Raw genomic sequence first — 12,968 nt, 5'->3', positions numbered from 1 at the left:
CTTAATTTTTCTTCCTCATACCCTCTCAAGCCTCTATATTTTTGAACGGCAGTGAATTTTGGCGCTGTCAAAAAATTTACCAAAATAGCCTACTGAATAAGCGAACTACATTTTCTAAATGTCCCTGTGTCTCAGAGGAAGGGGAGAGGGGAGGAGGTTATGAAGTTTTGAAATCTAGTTTAAGAGAGGTCTTAACATACTTGGACTTGCTCAGCATTGGGGAGGGTGATGGTTTAAGGCTTGTGTCACAGCGAGCAAGTGTCTGGAGACCAGTGACTCCATTTTATCAGTGAGTGAATGACCTGACTAACTGAACAGGTTGGTGTAATGGTGTTGTTGTCGGTTGAAATACTTAATTCCAGAATAAAGAATTATTTCCATTGCCCCCAGGAAAGTTCTCTGCTCTGGTGTCTCAGTGCTGAAACAAACGGGAAAAGAAAGCTTTGTAGATATAGACTGTGACTGCGGGTATGGACAGTTCCGAGGCTGAGAGGTTTCCTTGCCTCTCTTCCTCCTGTTTCTGACGGTGTGGGGAGAATGTTGCAGCTGGTTAGCTGGTTGGTTTCGTTCACTTTTTGGTTTGTTTTAGGGGATGGCTATAGACTAAACCCGGAATATTGAACACAAAGCACTTTCTCTGCCATTGGCCTATGCCCAGAGCCCGCTTTCTTTATATTTTTTTATTTTTATCTTTTTATTTCTGCTATGGTATCTTTGTAATTTTTCAGCATTCTTTTAAATGTTTTCTTTTCTTTTTTTCCTCAAAGCTTCCCTTCGAGGGAGGGAAGGCTGCTATATCTTTTCTTACCATCACCTATAAATCTTAACGTCTTTAAATGTTGTTTTCTTGAGACCGGTGTGGAGGTGGTGCGGAGCGAGTCGGCTTTGGACTACTCTCTTAGCGTGGCATCGCGCGAGGCTGAGGCGGAGCCTCTGTCAGGAAGGCGGGAGCTTGACAGCTTCAGTAAAGGCCAGCAGCGGTGACAGCAACCCGGAGTCATGAGCGACAGCGGCGAGCAGAACTACGGCGAGCGGGAATCCCGTTCTGCTTCCCGAAGTGGAAGTGCCCATGGATCGGGGAAATCTGCATGGCACACACCTGCAAGGTCTCGCTCCAAGGAAGATTCAAGACGTTCTAGATCAAAGTCAAGATCCAGATCTGAATCTAGGGCTAGATCCAGAAGAAGTTCTAGAAGGCATTATACAAGGTCACGATCATGATCTCACTCTCATAGACGATCCCGGAGCAAGTCTTACAGCCGAGACTATCGCAGACGCCACAGCCACAGCCATTCTCCCATGTCTACTCGAAGGCGTCATGTTGGGAACCGGGCAAATCCTGACCCCAACTGTTGTCTTGGAATGTTTGGATTGAGCTTGTACACCACAGAAAGAGATCTGAAGAGAAGTGTTCTCTAAGTATGGCCCCATTGCTGATGTGTCTATTGTGTATGACCAGCAGTCTAGACGGTCAAGAGGATTTGCCTTTGTATATTTTGAAAATGTAGATGATGCCAAGGAAGCTAAAGAACGTGCCAATGGAATGGAGCTTGATGGACGTCGTATTAGGGTCGATTTCTCTATAACAAAAAGGCCCCATACCCCAACACCAGGAATTTATATGGGGAGACCCACTTATGGCAGTTCACGACGCCGGGACTATTTTGACCGAGGATATGATCGGGGTTATGATGACCGGGACTATTACAGCAGATCATACAGAGGAGGAAGAGGAGGGGGAGGTGGATGGAGAGCAGCTCAAGATAAAGATCAGATTTACAGAAGGCGGTCACCTTCTCCTTACTACAGTTGTGGAGGATACAGGTCTCATTCTCGATCAAGATCCTACTCACCTCGTCGCTATTAAAGCATGAAGTTGAAGACTTTCTGAGACCTGCCATAGAGCTGGGATGTTGTTTGTGGACAATATTTTCTATTGTCTCCTGTTTAAAAAGTGAACAGTGCCTAGTGAAGTTAGGTGACTTTTACACCTTTTATGATGACTACTTTTGGTGGAGTTGAAATGCTGTTTTCATTCTGCATTTGTGTAGTTCGGTGCTTTGTTCAAAGTTAAGTGTTTTCAGAAAAGTATGTTTTGCATGTATTTTTTTACAGTCCAAATTTTGACTGCTGAGAAGTTTCTATTGTACAAAACTTCATTTAAAAGGTTTTTCTACTGAATCCAGGGTATTCTGAAGATCAAAGCCTGTGTGTAAAATGCTACCAGATGGCAAAAAGTAACAATAAAGAAATTTGATTTTTACTTTTCTTTCTAAAAAAAAAAATGTTGTTTTCTTGCCAGTTTTATGGCCTTCTTTTCTCTGGAGGCGATCTTTAACCACATGTTTAAGGGACCACATCAACTAAGCAAGAATAAGCTTTTGGGGTCTGCTGTACAACATAGCACAATAAAAATAGCACGATAAAAATGATAGGCTACTAGTGTATTAAAGTGACCAACGGTCTTGTCCCCCAGTGAATCCTGTAAACCATAACAATGAGCAGCCTTCAGGCAAGATGTGGCATAGCTGTTATGGGAACAACCAATCACTTTCCGATTCGATTTGGGACCTGCACCACCAATAAGAACTCACGTCTGATTATATAAAATTGGCGAAGGTCTTGTGGCTGAGGAAGGAGGTCGTAAACCCTAAGGGGAAGCTACGACCATTGTTTTGCTCAGTGGTTATGTTGTCAAACATCTTTCTAAATACTCATGTGTGTATATATTAGTGTCTCACCCAGGCTTCATCAGTGACTTTTACAGTGGATGGCAGTTAATGCAGAAATAGCTGTCCAAAGTGACTACTATAAGTGACGATGGAATTCTTCGTCCTAGATGAAAAAGCATGACAGAGCCATTACAAGCCTAGCTCGTAGCAGCTGTGGTTATCTGCACAAGATCAGAAGCCTCGACATTTCATCGAGGATGGGGGCGGGGCCACGAAGCCCCTCCCATCCCTCATAGAGGATTAGCAGTTCACAGTTCTCTGGGGAGGGGTGTCAAGCCATTCTGTGGTGTCATCACTGCTAAGTTGCCTTGTTAAGTTATAGTAAGTAACCTCCCACCCATACTCAGGCAATCATAAACTGAACTTAGTGGGTCACACACAGAAAGGCACAAAAGATGGAGACTTTCTATGAAGAGCCCAATGGGGGGCGGGGGCGAGCAGATGAGAGAAAGGCATAGCGGTCGGAGATGACTAAAATTCATCATGTTTACATATGAAACTGCCTCGCAATAAAGGTTTAAAACTTTGTGTGGGCACATTTCACCTTGAGTGGTCATAACACAATAAAATAAAACTATGGACAAAACTCTGAGTCCCACAGCAGGGATTGTGCGGGGTTGGAGGGAGGTGGAGCCAGGCAGGGTCCGATGAACTTAAACTTGGAGCCTCAGGCTATTAAGTTTTCCAGTGTGTGTGGTCTGAGAGATGAGCCTGGCTGTCAGCTTTCTCAGCAGAGCAAGTGTTGAGTCTCCATCTGTTGCTATTATATTATATTGTATTATAAGGCTGAATTCTGTACTGGCAGATCCAGGTGAACGAATTCTCACGTTTACCAGCCTTTGTTGTGCTCCTTAATTTAAAACGGTTGAGCTTTAGTCTGTTCCTATGTATTATAATGCTAAATACTGGCCCTGGCTGCCCTGGGTGTGAGGAAATCCTCACGCAGACCAAGTGATGCTTTGTAATCTTGCCCCACAAGTTATCACTTGCTGGTGAATAAAGATAGGCACAGAAGAGAGATAGGCTGGGTTTTGGTTCCTGGGCTTGGGGGTCTAAGGCAGGAGAGAGACCTCGAGAGAGGAGAGAAAACGGAGAGAGAAGAAGATTCCATGGGGTAGATGAGTCATGAAAACATGGCCAGGAGGGCTGGCCAATTGGGGTTAAAATTGGAACATGGCAAGTTAAATAACTCGGGGTTATTGATAGGAGAGTAGACACTAATAGCTTAGAGAGTAGATATCTGCCCAGCTCTAGTGCCTTAAAGGCTTATCATAAATATAAAAGGTTTTATATCTTTTATCTTGGAACTAAATGATCTAAGGTGGGTAGAAACCCTCAATTAATATTAAATATTTACCACAACAAGTTGGAGGAAGGAGAAAAGACATCTATGTTTCATATTGACTTTCACAGAATTCTCACTGTGAATATGGCAACTCTGCCCACCGCTGTGCCTTGTATTTGCCTCAGACGCGTTTATCCATTCAGCGGTTTCTGGTGCCTCCATCACTCAAGCTTTTCTGGGGTTTGGGAACTGGCTTGCTCTGAGCTTTCCTCACTGATGGTTTAGTGGTTACCACTCCACTAAGTCCGTTTCCACTCTTGCATCTGCTCCTTGGCTTTCAGAATGTGGTCACTGTCTCCCTTTTGCCCAGTGTCTTTGTCCCTGTGTGTTTATACTGTTTGACATATTTGCCATTTTAGAGGGGTTGGGAGAGGCAGCAGAAACAAATGGGTGTTCTCACTCATTTACATTCAACTAGGATACCAATGTCTAGTTTTGTTACTTAAAATGCATTTTAAGCAAGGAAAGAGTAAATGAATAACTAAATATGATATTGAGGTGTTACATCTTGGGAAATTTATGGGAAGAAAAGAAAGATTCAGTCTGGGAGAAGCTTCATGGAAGAGATAAACGCTTAACAAGTAACCTCAAAGGCTTCCCTCCCTCCCTCCCTCTCCTTCAGTTAAGGCACACTAGGTGGTGCTGCCTACCACAAGTTTCAGCAGCAGCCCGCTGAGCATCTCCCGTGAGTTCTTTCAGAACCGCTGTGAGCTGCTTCCCAGAACTCCAGCCTGCAATTTCCCACTTGGCAGCCCTGCAGGCAGCAACTGGGCAGACTTCATCTGCCAATGGAGTAGGCCAGTCCTTCATTCTGCAGGAAAGCCTAGCTATCAATAAGAGAGATGGAGGCACTTCCAAATTGGTACTCTGTCCCAGCCCAGGGGAGAGTGGCTGCCCCGTTCATCCACTGTTCCTGTATTCTTTTACCCCTAATGGTTCTCTTCATTTCTAATACTTATACTCTATTACCATAGTATAATTCTTTTTAAACCATTTAGGAATATTTTATTATAAAACTTTCCAAACAAATGTAAAAGGAGACTCCAAGTGTCCATTTCCCAGTTTCTTTCTGTGCATTAGTTGCATCTTGTCTACTGCATTTTATGTTATGGGGCTAGAGAATTTTAAATCAAATCTTAGCTATCATGTCCCACCTGTCATCTCTAAATGATTCAGTGTGCATCTCAAAAGAAATATGTAAATAAGTGGCCTGTGATGGCACTCACCTGTAATCCCAGCACTTGGGAGCCCAATGCAGAAGGACCACTGAAGCAAAGCCAACCTTCGAATTGGGACCTCATCTCAAAAGAAGGAAGAGGGGACTATGCAAACGGTTTTCTGCATAATCACAATGCCATTATCTTGTCCTTAATTCCTTAATATCATTCAATATCCAAAATACTAATTTCTTCTATTATCTAAGAAAAACTGTAATTGTCCTGTAGAATCAAAATTAAAAACAAAAAGTTATTCATTTAACTATGTTACATCTCCTAAGATTCTTTTAAGTCTTGGAAGTTTTGTGCACCTCTCAGTCTAGTGCAGCAACCCCTACCCCTCCCCATTTTTTACTTTTGTTTGAAATGACTTATTGATAGAATGGGAGTCCAACACCAAGACCCTCTTCTGGCATTAGAGATGTTACCTATTTGTGTGTTTTTTCTTTTATATGCAATATTTGCAAGAGGTAAAATATTTTTCAAAAAGTATTTTATGTATCTGAATGTTTTGCCTGCATGTGTTATGTGTGCACCACAGCATGTCTGTGCTTACTGATGCCCTAGGACTGGAGGTACATAGAAGATTGTCTGCCCTCACTCCCCCTTCTTACAACATGTGGATGTGAGAATCACACCTGAGTTCTCTGGAATGGTAACAAGTGTTCTTAAACATGGAACCAGGTCTCCAGACCCTCATGGTTTTGATTTTCAAAGATCTCCCTGAGTAGGGAGATGTCTCAGAGGATAGAGTGTTTTGTGCTCAAATGTGAGGACCTAAGCTCAGGTCCCCATGACCCCTGAAAAAGACGGGTGTGACTAAGAGCACAGTCTAGTTTTTTCACCAGCCAGCCAGAATCCAGGGGACAATGGAGACACTAGGTTTCTCAAGGAAATGAGGCAGAGTGAGAGAGCAGGACACCTGAGCTCCTTTTGCCTCTGAAGTTCATACTTAGGCATGCACAATTGTACATCCATGCCCACACACACACACACACACACACACACACACACACACACACACACTTCTAGGCAGTGCTGTACTTTCTATGAACCAATAATGAAGCACCTAATGTTAATTGTTTTACTTCTTGTGGCTTTAAGATTGATTTTTTTTTTGCTTTACATAAAGTTTTATTTACCAATGTCATGTGAATAGCAGACAAGTCCTTACATGAAACATATAGTCTTTCTAGATAGTTGAAAGTGTTGATACCTTTAAAGGTACAAGTAGTAGAATAATATTTTGTGTAAATAGTTTTTTATCTTTATTAACTTGAGTATTTCTTATTTACATTTCGATTGCTATTGCTATTCCCCTTCCCGGTTTCCGGGCCAACATCCCCCTAACCCCTCCCACTCCCCTTCTCTATGGGTGTTCCCCTCCCCATCCTCCCCCCATTACCACCCTCACCCCACAACAATCACATTCACTGGGGGTTCAGTCTTGGCAGGACCAAGGGCTTCCCCTTCCACTGGTGCTCTTACTAGGATATTCATTGCTACCTATGAGGTTGGAGCCCAGGGTCAGTCCATGTATAGTCTTTGGGTAGTGACTTAGTCCCTGGAAGCTCTGGTTGGGTGCATTGTTGTTCATATGGGGTCTCGAGCCCCTTCAAGTTCTTCCAGTCCTTTCTCTGATTCCTTCAACAGGGGTCCCGTTCTCAGTTCAGTGGATTGCTGCTGGCATTGGCCTATGTATTTGCTGTATTCTGGGTATGTCTCTCAGGAGAGATCTACATCCGGTTCCTGTCAGCCTGCACTTCTTTGCTTCATCCATCTTGTCTAATTGGGTGGCTGTATATGTATGGGCCACATGTGAGGCAGGCTCTGAATGGGTGTTCCTTCTGCCTCTGTTTTAAACTTTGCCTCCCTATTCCCTATCAAGCTTATTCTTGTTCCCCTTTTAAAGAAGGAGTGAAGCATTCCCATTTTTGTCATCCTTCTTGAGTTTCATGTGTTCTGCTCATATAGGGTAATTCAAGAATTTGGCCTAATAGCCACTTATCAATGAGTGCATACCATGTGTGTTGTTCTGTGATTGGGTTACTTCACTCAGGATGATATTTTCCAGTTCCATCCATTTGCCTATGAATTTCATAAAGTCATTGTTTTTGGTAGCTGAATAATATTCCATTGTGTAGATGTACCACATTTTGTGTATCCATTACTATGTTGAAGGGCATCTGGGTTTTTTTCAACTTCTGGCTATTATAAATAAGACTGCGATGAACATAGTGGAGCATGTGTCTTTGTTATATGTTGGGGCATCTTTTGGGTATATGCCCAAGAGAGGTATAGCTGGGTCCTCAGGTAGTTCAATGTCCAATTTTCTGACGAACCTCCAGACTGATTTCCAGAATGGTTGTACCAGTCTGCAATCCCACCAACAATGGAAGAGTGTTCCTCTTTCTCCCCATCCTCGCCAGCATTTGTTGTCACCTGAGTTTTTGATCTTAGCCATTCTGACTGGTGTGAGGTGAAATCTCAGGGTTGTTTTGATTTGCATTTCCCTTATGACTAACGATGTTGAACATTTCTTTAGGTGTTTCTCAGCCATTTGGTATTCCTCAGATGTGAATTCTTTCTTTAGCTCTGAACCCCATTTTTTAATAGGGTTATTTGTTTCTCTGCGGTCTAACTTCTTGAGTTCTTTGTATATTTTGGATATGAGCCCTTTATCTGTTGTAGGATTGGTAAAGATCTTTTCCCAATCTGTTGGTTGCCGTTTTGTCCTAACAACAGTGTCCTTTGCCTTACAGAACCTTTGTAGTTTTATGAAATCCCATTTGTCGATTCTTGATCTTAGAGCATAAGCCATTGGTGTTTTGTTCAGGAAATTTTCTCCAGTGCCCATGTGTTCGAGATGCTTCCCCACTTTTTCTTCTATTAGTTTGAGTGTATCTGGTTTGATGTGGAGGTCCTTGATCCACTTGGACTTAAGCTTTCTACAGGGTGATAAGCATGGATCGATCTGCATTCTTCTACATGTTGACCTCCAGTTGAACCAGCACCATTTGCTGAAAGTGCTATCTTTTTCCATTTGATGGTTTTGGCTCCTTTGTCAAAAATCAAGTGACCATAGGTGTGTGGGTTCATTTCTGGGTCTTCAATTCTGTTCCATTGGTCTATCTGTCTGTCTCTGTACCAATACCATGCAGTTTTTATCACTATTGCTCTGTAATATTGCTTGAGTTCAGGGATAGTGATTCCTCCAGAAGTCTTTTATTGTTGAGGATAGTTTTGGCCATACTGGGTTTTTTGTTATTCCAGATGAATTTGCAAATTGTTCTGTCTAATTCTCTGAAGAATTGGATTGGTATTTTGATGGGGATTGCATTGAATCTGTAGATCGATTTAGGTAAAATGGCCATTTTTACTATGTTAATCCTGCCAATCCATGAGCATGGGAGATCATTCCATCTTCTGAGGTCTTCTTCAATTTCTTTCTTCAGAGTCTTGAAGCTCTTATTGTATAGATCTTTTACTTGCTTGGTTAAAGTCACACTGAGGTACTTTATATTATTTGGGACTATTATTAAGGGTGTTGTTTCCCTAGTTTCTTTCTCGGCTTGTTTCTCTTTTGTGTAGAGGAAGGCTACTGATTTATCTGAGTTAATTTTATACCCAGCCACTTTGCTGAAGTTGTTTATCAGCTTTAGTAGTTCTCTGGTGGAACTTTTGGGATCACTTAAATATACTATCATATCATCTGCAAATAGTGATATTTTGACTTCTTCTTTTCCGATCTGTATCCCTTTGATCTCCTTTTGTTTTCTGATTGCTGTGGCTAGAACTTCAAGAACTATATTGTATAAGTAGGGAGAGAGTGGGCAGCCTTGTCTAGTCCCTGATTTTAGTGGGATTGCTTCAAGTTTCTCTCCACTTAGTTTAATGTTAGCTACTGGTTTGCTGTATATGGCTTTTATTATGTTTAGGTATGGGCCTTGAATTCCTATTCTTTCCAGGACTTTTATCATAAAGGGGTGTTGAATTTTGTCAAATGCTTTCTCAGCATCTAATGAAATGATCATGTGGTTTTGTTCTTTCAGTTTGTCTATATAATGGATCACGTTGATGGTTTTCCGTATATTAAAGCATCCCTGCATGCCTGGGATGAAGCCTACTTGATCATGGTGGATGATTGTTTTTTTTTTTTTTTTTTTTTTTTTTTATTAACTTGAGTATTTCTTATATACATTTCGAGTGTTATTCCCTTTCCGGTTTCCGGGCAAACATCCCCCTCCCCCCTCCCCTTCCTTATGGGTGTTCCCCTCCCAACCCTCCCCCCATTGCCGCCCTCCCCCCATAGACTAGTTCACTGTGGGTTCAGTCTTAGCAGGACCCAGGGCTTCCCCTTCCACTGGTGCTCTTACTAGGATATTCATTGCTACCTATGGGGTCAGAGTCCAGGGTCAGTCCATGTATAGTCTTTAGGTAGTGGCTTAGTCCCTGGAAGCTCTGGTTGCTTGGCATTGTTGTACTTTTGGGGTCTCGAGCCCCTTCAAGCTCTTCCAGTTCTTTCTCTGATTCCTTCAATAGGGGACCTATTCTCAGTTCAGTGGTTTGCTGCTGGCATTCGCCTCTATATTTGCTGTATTCTGGCTGTGTCTCTCAGGAGCGATCTACATCCGGCTCCTGTCGGTCTGCACTTCTTTGCTTCATCCATCTTGTCTAATAGGGTGGCTGTATATGTATGGGCCACATGTGGGGCAGGCTCTGAATGGGTGTTCCTTCAGTCTCTGTTTTAATCTTTGCCTCTCCCTTCCCTGCCAAGGGTATTCTTTTTCCTCATTTAAAGAAGGAGTGAAGCATTCACATTTTGATCATCCGTCTTGAGTTTCGTTTGTTCTAGGGATCTAGGGTAATTCAAGCATTTGGGCTAATAGCCACTTATCAATGAGTGCATACCATGTATGTCTTTCTGTGATTGGGTTAGCTCACTCAGGATGATATTTTCCAGTTCCAACCATTTGCCTACGAATTTCATAAACTCGTTGTTTTTGATAGCTGAGTAATATTCCATTGTGTAGATGTACCACATTTTCTGTATCCATTCCTCTGTTGAAGGGCATCTGGGTTCTTTCCATTTTCTGGCTATTATAAATAAGGCTGCGATGAACATAGTGGAGCACGTGTCTCTTTTATATGTTGAGGCATCTTTTGGGTATATGCCCAAGAGAGGTATAGCTGGATCCTCAGGCAGTTCAATGTCCAATTTTCTGAGGAACCTCCAGACTGATTTCCAGAATGGTTTTACCAGTCTGCAATCCCACCAACAATGGAGGAGTGTTCCTCTTTCTCCACATCCTCGCCAGCATCTGCTGTCACCTGAGTTTTTGATCTTAGCCAATCGCACTGGTGTGAGGTGAAATCTCAGGGTTGTTTTGATTTGCATTTCCCTTATGACTAAAGATGTTGAACATTTCTTTAGGTGTTTCTCAGCCATTCGGCATTCCTCAGCTGTGAATTCTTTGTTTAGCTCTGAACCCCATTTTTTAATAGGGTTATTTGTTTCCCTGCGGTCTAACTTCTTGAGTTCTTTGTATATTTTGGAAATAAGGCCTCTATCTGTTGTAGGATTGGTAAAGATCTTTTCCCAATCTGTTGGTTGCCGTTTTGTCCTAACCACAGTGTCCTTTGCCTTACAGAAGCTTTGCAGTTTTATGAGATCCCATTTGTCGATTCTTGATCTTAGAGCATAAGCCATTGGTGTTTTGTTCAGGAAATTTTTTCCAGTGCCCATGTGTTCCAGATGCTTCCCTAGTTTTTCTTCTATTAGTTTGAGTGTGTCTGGTTTGATGTGGAGGTCCTTGATCCACTTGGACTTAAGCTTTCTACAGGGTGATAAGCATGGATCGATCTGCATTCTTCTACATGTTGACCTCCAGTTGAACCAGCACCATTTGCTGAAAATGCTCTTTTTTCCATTTGATGGTTTTGGCTCCTTTGTCAAAAATCAAGTGACCATAGGTGTGTGGGTTCATTTCTGGGTCTTCAATTCTATTCCATTGGTCTATCTGTCTGTCTCTGTACCAATACCATGCAGTTTTTATCACTATTGCTCTGTAATACTGCTTGAGTTCAGGGATAGTGATTCCCCCTGAAGTCCTTTTATTGTTGAGGATAGCTTTAGCTATCCTGGGTTTTTTGTTATTCCAGATGAATTTGCAAATTGTTCTGTCTAACTCTTTGAAGAATTGGATTGGTATTTTGATGGGGATTGCATTGAATCTGTAGATTGCTTTTGGTAAAATGGCCATTTTTACTATATTAATCCTGCCAATCCATGAGCATGGGAGATCTTTCCATCTTCTGAGGTCTTCTTCAATTTCTATCCTCAGTGTCTTGAAGTTCTTATTGTACAGATCTTTTACTTGCTTGGTTAAAGTCACACCGAGGTACTTTATATTATTTGGGTCTATTATGAAGGGTGTCGTTTCCCTAATTTCTTTCTCGGCTTGTTTCTCTTTTGTATAGAGGAAGGCAACTGATTTATTTGAGTTAATTTTATACCCAGCCACTTTGCTGAAGTTGTTTATCAGCTTTAGTAGTTCTCTGGTGGAACTTTTGGGATCACTTAAATATACTATCATGTCATCTGCAAATAGTGATATTTTGACCTCTTCTTTTCCGATCTGTATCCCTTTGATCTCCTTTTGTTGTCTGATTGCTCTGGCTAGAACTTCAAGAACTATATTGAATAAGTAGGGAGAGAGTGGGCAGCCTTGTCTAGTCCCTGATTTTAGTGGGATTGCTTCAAGTTTCTCTCCATTTAGTTTAATGTTAGCAACTGGTTTGCTGTATATGGCTTTTACTATGTTTAGGTATGGGCCTTGAATTCCTATTCTTTCCAGGACTTTTATCATGAAGGGGTGTTGAATTTTGTCAAATGCTTTCTCAGCATCTAATGAAATGATCATGTGGTTCTGTTCTTTCAGTTTGTTTATATAATGGATCACGTTGATGGTTTTCCGTATATTAAACCATCCCTGCATGCCTGGGATGAAGCCTACTTGATCATGGTGGATGATTGTTTTGATGTGCTCTTGAATTCGGTTTGCCAGAATTTTATTGAGTATTTTTGCGTCGATATTCATAAGGGAAATTGGTCTGAAGTTCTCTTTCTTTGTTGTGTCTTTGTGTGGTTTAGGTATAAGAGTAATTGTGGCTTCATAGAAGGAATTCGGTAGGGCTCCATCTGTTTCAATTTTGTGGAATAGTTTGGATAATATTGGTATGAGGTCTTCTATGAAGGTTTGATAGAATTCTGCACTAAACCCGTCTGGACCTGGGCTCTTTTTGGTTGGGAGACCTTTAATGACTGCTTCTATTTCCTTAGGAGTTATGGGGTTGTTTAACTGGTTTATCTGTTCCTGATTTAACTTCGATACCTGGTATCTGTCTAGGAAATTGTCCATTTCCTGCAGATTTTCAAATTTTGTTGAATATAGGTTTTTATAGTAAGATCTGATGATTTTTTGAATTTCCTCCGAATCTGTAGTTATGTCTCCCTTTTCATTTCTGATTTTGTTAATTTGGACACACTCTCTGTGTCCTCTCGTTAGTCTGGCTAAGGGTTTATCTATCTTGTTGATTTTCTCAAAGAACCAACTTTTGGTTCTGTTGATTCTTTCTATGGTCCTTTTTGTTTCTACTTGGTTGATTTCAGCT

At 41.6% G+C, this 12,968-nt stretch overlaps 1 pseudogene; it reads left to right on the top strand.

Moving 5' to 3' along the window:
* The first annotated feature begins 851 nt into the window (after positions 1-851).
* Tra2b-ps3 (transformer 2 beta, pseudogene 3) lies at positions 852-2,263 on the top strand (annotated as a pseudogene).
* Positions 2,264-12,968: the final 10,705 nt, after the last annotated feature.

This window comes from Rattus norvegicus, chromosome 3 (genome assembly GCF_036323735.1).
Source record: "Rattus norvegicus strain BN/NHsdMcwi chromosome 3, GRCr8, whole genome shotgun sequence".
Classification (NCBI taxonomy): Eukaryota; Metazoa; Chordata; class Mammalia; order Rodentia; family Muridae; genus Rattus; species Rattus norvegicus.
This window is presented reverse-complemented; position numbering and strand designations above follow the sequence as displayed.